The 7,500-nt window shown below is 30.2% G+C and overlaps 3 non-coding genes across 3 annotated transcripts in view; all 3 read right to left on the bottom strand.

The window, feature by feature from the left end:
- Window positions 1-1,988, bottom strand: part of LOC128923860 (large subunit ribosomal RNA) — a 3,984-nt gene extending 1,996 nt beyond the window's left edge. The window contains exon 1 of the ribosomal RNA XR_008472583.1: window positions 1-1,988. This exon is cut by the window's left edge and continues 1,996 nt beyond it. This is a non-coding gene — a ribosomal RNA (large subunit ribosomal RNA).
- Window positions 1,989-2,441: 453 nt separating this feature from the next.
- On the bottom strand, window positions 2,442-2,620 carry LOC128923865 (5.8S ribosomal RNA). The gene has a single exon (XR_008472587.1). It is a non-coding gene; the product is annotated as a 5.8S ribosomal RNA (ribosomal RNA).
- Window positions 2,621-3,129: 509 nt separating this feature from the next.
- On the bottom strand, window positions 3,130-5,119 carry LOC128923854 (small subunit ribosomal RNA). The gene has a single exon (XR_008472577.1). It is a non-coding gene; the product is annotated as a small subunit ribosomal RNA (ribosomal RNA).
- Between the last annotated feature and the right edge of the window lie 2,381 nt (window positions 5,120-7,500).

The raw sequence follows: 7,500 nt of genomic DNA, 5'->3' as shown, positions 1-7,500 counted from the left end.
ATGGTCGTTCCTGTTGCCAGGATGAGCACAAGGCCCATTTTTAATAACAAACGGATACTCAACAGGTTACGGAATTGGAACCGTATTCCCTTTCGTTCAAAATTATTCAAGTGTTTAATTACTATGAAGAAAACATAATAATTATATATTCTCAACAATTCATTAAAACTTGAAAATTTTCGGCTTTCGCCTTGAACTTAGGACCGACTAACTCGTGATCAACCACTGTTCACACGAAACCCTTCTCCACTTCAGTCCTCCAAGGTCTCATTCGATTATTTGCTACTACCACCAAGATCTGTACCAATGGCGGCTCCATGCAGGCTTACGCCAAACACTTCTAAGCACACCATTGTACCCTCCTACTCACTAAAGTTTCAAAATTTATAATCCAACCGAAATTGTATTATAAATCATGTACTTTAGCGGTAATGTATAGGTATACAACTTAAGCGCCATCCATTTTAAGGGCTAGTTGCTTCGGCAGGTGAGTTGTTACACACTCCTTAGCGGATTACGACTTCCATGTCCACCGTCCTGCTGTTTTAAGCAACCAACGCCTTTCATGGTATCTGCATGAGTTGTTAATTTGGGCACCGTAACATTACGTTTGGTTCATCCCACAGCGCCAGTTCTGCTTACCAAAAGTGGCCCACTGGGCACATTATATCATAACCTCAACCTTCATATCAAGAAAGGTGAGGTTCTTACCCATTTAAAGTTTGAGAATAGGTTAAGGTCGTTTCGACCCTAAGGCCTCTAATCATTCGCTTTACCAGATAAGATTATTTTACATAATATTTAAATGCACCAGCTATCCTGAGGGAAACTTCGGAGGGAACCAGCTACTAGATGGTTCGATTGGTCTTTCGCCCCTATACTCAATTCTGACAATCGATTTGCACGTCAGAACTGTTTCGGTCTTCCATCAGGGTTTCCCCTGACTTCAACCTGATCAAGTATAGTTCACCATCTTTCGGGTCACAGCATATATGCTCAAGGTACGCTCCAGTTAGAGGTATAAATAATAATAAATTATCATTATACATAACTATATGGAACGCCCCGGGATTGAATTAATAGTAAAATATTTCACTAAAAATTAATCCCATTATATAAAAGTTAAGTTAATTTCGCCATTAGGTTTAATATAACCCAATGACTTGCACATATGTTAGACTCCTTGGTCCGTGTTTCAAGACGGGTCCCGAAGGTATCCTGAATCTTTCGCATTGTTAATCATATAAATGCATACAATTAATATTAAAATCAATGATAATAATATTATTGTAAAATTCAAAAGAATTTAAGCATTATATATGTAAAATCTATCAACACTTTATCAAATCATCAGTATTTATTCTATGTTAATAAGCTAAAAGCAAATTAATTTGAATAAACTTAACACCAATGATCTTTTGATAAATATTTTATTATGTTAATAGATTACAATGTCCTTATATGAAAAAAATGCACACTATTACTATAATATTATAAATATCACAGTTATAATGATGAATTTTTCATAATGGATATTCAGGTTCATCGGGCTTAACCTCTAAGCAGTTTCACGTACTATTTAACTCTCTATTCAGAGTTCTTTTCAACTTTCCCTCACGGTACTTGTTTACTATCGGTCTCATGGTTATATTTAGTTTTAGATGGAGTTTACCACCCACTTAGTGCTGCACTATCAAGCAACACGACTCTTTGGAAATATCTTTCTAGTAATCATTAACGTTATACGGGCCTGGCACCCTCTATGGGTAAATGGCCTCATTTAAGAAGGACTTAAATCGTTAATTTCTCATACTAGATATTAAGATATTCCATACACTGCATCTCACATTTGCCATATAGACAAAGTGACTTAGTGCTGAACTATTTTCTTTTCGCTCGCCGCTACTAAGAAAATCCTTGTTAGTTTCTTTTCCTCCCCTCATTAATATGCTTAAATTCAGGGGGTAGTCCCATATGAGTTGAGGTTGTATAAAAATATTTATATTTATTTTATATTTTAGCTTTTTGCTATTTTAAAGAAACATACATAATTATTTCTTAACACCAATATAATTTTCTTAATAATAAATATTCAATCTTTTCATCCCGTACTACTTACTTCATTATAACAACAATATTATTTTCTTGGTTTTTTACATTTAAGGCAATCCTAGAATAAAATAATATTTTATGCTAGACGTTCCTCTAAATGTATATATTATTTGAAATAATAATATTGAAATTTTATTGTTTTTGGGAATACTAAGATTCTTATTTATTATAAAATTTCGTTCAAATATGAGGTGTTCAAGAATATATTTTCTATATTTCTTTTTATGCTATTAATATTATGGATTGAAAAATACAATCCAGTAATATACCATGTGCTTAAATTCTTTTAATTGACTAAAAGAATAAGCAACTAATTTAGCATAGTCTTACAACCCTCAACCATATGTAGTCCAAGCAGCACTTTAAAATTAATTAAAGTACATAACAGCATGGACTGCAATATGCGTTCAAAATGTCGATGTTCATGTGTCCTGCAGTTCACACGATGACGCACAGTTAGCTGCGTTCTTCATCGACCCATGAGCCGAGTGATCCACCGCTTAGAGTGATAATTTTTTGTTTATTTTAATTTAACGTCAAGAGTTTTTAATTTATTGAAAGAATAACATTTCGTTTTCGTATATAATATATAAATTATTTTAAAACATCTTTCAATAAATTGTAATTTTCAACCCAAACATTTACAAGTTGCGCATGTCTTAGTCCAACAAAAACAGTAATTCCTTTTTTATTACATTTTATTTAATTTCTATATATTTTTAAGGAATTACACGTTAATGAGAACAAATTAACTTATCATTTATATTATTTTTATAAATAATAAGTACAACTATATATGTTTAAAGGTTTGTTGCGTTCAAATACAATGTATGCGATATAATTTTCATTATACTACAATACAAGGAGTAAAAAAAAAAAGAAAAAAAAGAAAAACATTCAAATAAATGAATGAAAAGAAAAAAAAGAAAATAATTTTTCTTTTTTATTCTTTTTTTGTTTGTTTGTTTGTTTGTTTGTTTGTTTGTTTTTTTATAATATTTACGGATAGGAACACAATAATGATCCTTCCGCAGGTTCACCTACGGAAACCTTGTTACGACTTTTACTTCCTCTAAATAATCAAGTTCGGTCAACTTTTGCGAAACAACCGTGAAACACAAGGCGTCACAGTGATCACGTCCGGAGACCTCACTAAATAATTCAATCGGTAGTAGCGACGGGCGGTGTGTACAAAGGGCAGGGACGTAATCAATGCGAGTTAATGACTCACACTTACTGGGAATTCCAAGTTCATGTGAACAGTTTCAGTTCACAATCCCAAGCATGAAAGTGGTTCAGCGGTTTACCCGGACCTCTCGGTCTAGGAAATACACGTTGATACTTTCATTGTAGCGCGCGTGCAGCCCAGGACATCTAAGGGCATCACAGACCTGTTATTGCTCAATCTCGTTACTGCTAGACGCAATTTGTCCATTTAAGAAGCTAGTGTCCTTATAATGGGACAAACCAACAGGTACGGCTCCACTTATATAAACACATTCAAACACTTGCACATTCAAGATGAACTCATGAATGAAGGCTATATAAGCTTCAACACCATAATCCTGAAAGCATCTATTTAATATATTTGAGTCTCGTTCGTTATCGGAATTAACCAGACAAATCACTCCACGAACTAAGAACGGCCATGCACCACCACCCATAGATTCGAGAAAGAGCTATCAATCTGTCTTACACGCTTATGTTCGGACCTGGTAAGTTTTCCCGTGTTGAGTCAAATTAAGCCGCAGGCTCCACTCCTGGTGGTGCCCTTCCGTCAATTCCTTTAAGTTTCAGCTTTGCAACCATACTTCCCCCGGAGCCCAAAAGCTTTGGTTTCCCGGGAAGCGACTGAGAGAGCCATAGTAGTAGCTACACCCAATTGCTAGCTGGCATCGTTTATGGTTAGAACTAGGGCGGTATCTGATCGCCTTCGAACCTCTAACTTTCGTTCTTGATTAATGAAAACATCTTTGGCAAATGCTTTCGCTTAAGTTAGTCTTACGACGGTCCAAGAATTTCACCTCTCGCGTCGTAATACTAATGCCCCCAAACTGCTTCTATTAATCATTACCTCTTGATCTAAAAACCAATGAAAGTAGAACAGAGGTCTTATTTCATTATTCCATGCACAAAATATTCAGGCATTTGGAGCCTGCTTTAAGCACTCTAATTTGTTCAAAGTAATTGTACCGGCCCACAACAACACTCGATGAAGAGCACTGAAGCAGGTTTAAATAGGAGGAATATATAAAAAATACATTGTATTAATTACATATAAGAACTCCACCGGTAATACGCTTGCATACATAAGGTAATGTACATACCACAATTATAGCTGTACTACCCGTATGAAGCACAAATTCAACTACGAACGTTTTAACCGCAACAACTTTAATATACGCTATTGGAGCTGGAATTACCGCGGCTGCTGGCACCAGACTTGCCCTCCAATAGGTCCTTGTTAAAGGATTTAAAGTGTACTCATTCCAATTACAGGGCCTCGGATATGAGTCCTGTATTGTTATTTTTCGTCACTACCTCCCCGAACTGGGAGTGGGTAATTTACGCGCCTGCTGCCTTCCTTAGATGTGGTAGCCGTTTCTCAGGCTCCCTCTCCGGAATCGAACCCTGATTCCCCGTTACCCGTTGCAACCATGGTAGTCCTAGATACTACCATCAAAAGTTGATAGGGCAGACATTTGAAAGATCTGTCGTCGGTACGAGACCATACGATCTGCAAGTTATCTAGAGTTCAACCAATATAACGATCTTACGATCGCTTGGTTTTAGCCTAATAAAAGCACACGTTCCAAAAGGTCCGTGTTTATTTTGCATGTATTAGCTCTAGAATTACCACAGTTATCCAAGTAACTGTTAACGATCTATGGAACCATAACTGATATAATGAGCCTTTTGCGGTTTCACTTTTAATTTGTTTGTACTTAGACATGCATGGCTTAATCTTTGAGACAAGCATATAACTACTGGCAGGATCAACCAGAATAATATTTTTTATTCATTTATATAATATTTTTTATACTATATAAATTTTTATAATGATATTTTCAATATTTGAAAATTAAGTACACGACATATACACAATGCAAAGGAGAACGAAATCGCGACAATAAATAATTATGAAATTTCTTCTACTATGGTCGGATTAAATAATTTACTTCATGTCATTTAAATTTCATATTATTGTATTATTTATTGCGGTCTTATTCGGACTTTGAGACTGTGTATCTTATCGTGAGAAAGAATTTTCGTTCTCTATACATATATAATATAATTATTAATGTAAGGACGATGTTTCTTCTTGTATTTGTTAAACTTTCAAATAATATCATTTTTTATACATTTTACTTTATTTCAATGCATATAGTGTATATATCTTTTTTTAAGAGTATATACGTTTTTCTTTTGATTTGAAATTAATAATTTCAATTCAATTATTTTTCATTTTATTTCATATATGATATGAAAGTATTCGAGCGTAATAATATAAATATTTAACTTTATTGAATTTTATTCTTTACCCACATATATTTTATGTGAATAGAAGAACAAACCCCAAAAAAAGTTAAATTAAAAAAAAAACGACTACATTATGTTAGGTATAGAAGAATAATCTCAATTAATAACATTTCATTATTAACAAAATTATTTCTATTTAAACCAACTGTAGCAAACCAGGAATAAATTTTTTTGCTCTCATTTATATATTACACTTAAATACTTTTATAAATATATGAAAATAATTTTCATATAAGTACTAAGTATGCAATTTCATACAAGTATTAAAATTTTCATACAAGTACTAATGTTGAAGTTTCATACAACATATATGTTTTCTGCCACGTACACCTCACCAACCGGAAATCGTATGGAGAAAATCTTTTTAACCATATAAAAGTTTTAAATTCATATATATACAAGTAATTTATATCATTTTCTATGAGCATTATGCTTATAAGAAATATTACAACATCAAAAATAGCTTAACATTTATTTTTTTTTTTAAATTTTTTGTACTTATATGAAAATTATTTAGTTGTATGAATTCATACACTTAGTACTTATATGAAAATTAGTATCTATATGAAAATTAATTAGTATTTATATGAAATTTATTAAGTATCTATATGAAAATTATTTAGTATTTATATGAAAATTATTTACTTGTATGAATTCATAAACTTAGTATCTATATGAAAATTATTTAGTATTTATATGAAAATTTTTTACTTGTATGAATTCATAAACTTAGTATCTATATGAAAATTATTTAGTATTTATATGAAAATTTTTAACTTGTATGAATTCATTAACTTAGTATCTATATGAAAATTATTTAGTATTTATATGAAAATTTTTAACTTGTATGAATTCATTAACTTAGTATCTATATGAAAATTATTTAGTATTTATATGAAAATTATTTACTTGTATGAATTCATAAACTTAGTATCTATATGAAAATTATTTAGTATTTATATGAAAATTTTTAACTTGTATGAATTCATTAACTTAGTATCTATATGAAAATTATTTAGTATTTATATGAAAATTTTTAACTTGTATGAATTCATTAACTTAGTATCTATATGAAAATTATTTAGTATTTATATGAAAATTTTTAACTTGTATGAATTCATTAACTTAGTATCTATATGAAAATTATTTAGTATTTATATGAAAATTATTTACTTGTATGAATTCATAAACTTAGTATCTATATGAAAATTATTTAGTATTTATATGAAAATTTTTTACTTGTATGAATTCATAAACTTAGTATCTATATGAAAATTATTTAGTATTTATATGAAAATTTTTAACTTGTATGAATTCATAAACTTAGTATCTATATGAAAATTATTTAGTATTTATATGAAAATTTTTTACTTGTATGAATTCATAAACTTAGTATCTATATGAAAATTATTTAGTATTTATATGAACATTTTTTACTTGTATGAATTCATAAACTTAGTATCTATATGAAAATTATTTAGTATTTATATGAAAATTTTTAACTTGTATGAATTCATTAACTTAGTATCTATATGAAAATTATTTAGTATTTATATGAAAATTTTTACTTGTATGAATTCATAAACTTAGTATCTATATGAAAATTATTTAGTATTTATATGAAAATTTTTAACTTGTATGAATTCATTAACTTAGTATCTATATGAAAATTAATTAGTATTTATATGAAATTTATTAAGTATCTATATGAAAATTATTTAGTATTTATATGAAAATTATTTACTTGTATGAATTCATAAACTTAGTATCTATATGAAAATTATTTAGTATTTATATGAAATTTTTTTACTTGTATGAACGTGGTTTCGGCGTTTTGGCTCTTTATAT

The sequence above is a fragment of the Zeugodacus cucurbitae genome, unplaced genomic scaffold (genome assembly GCF_028554725.1).
Source record: "Zeugodacus cucurbitae isolate PBARC_wt_2022May unplaced genomic scaffold, idZeuCucr1.2 ctg00000068.1, whole genome shotgun sequence".
In the NCBI taxonomy this organism is placed as follows: domain Eukaryota; kingdom Metazoa; phylum Arthropoda; class Insecta; order Diptera; family Tephritidae; genus Zeugodacus; species Zeugodacus cucurbitae.
Note: the sequence above shows the minus strand (reverse complement) of the source record. Positions and strands in the feature narration are given on the sequence as shown.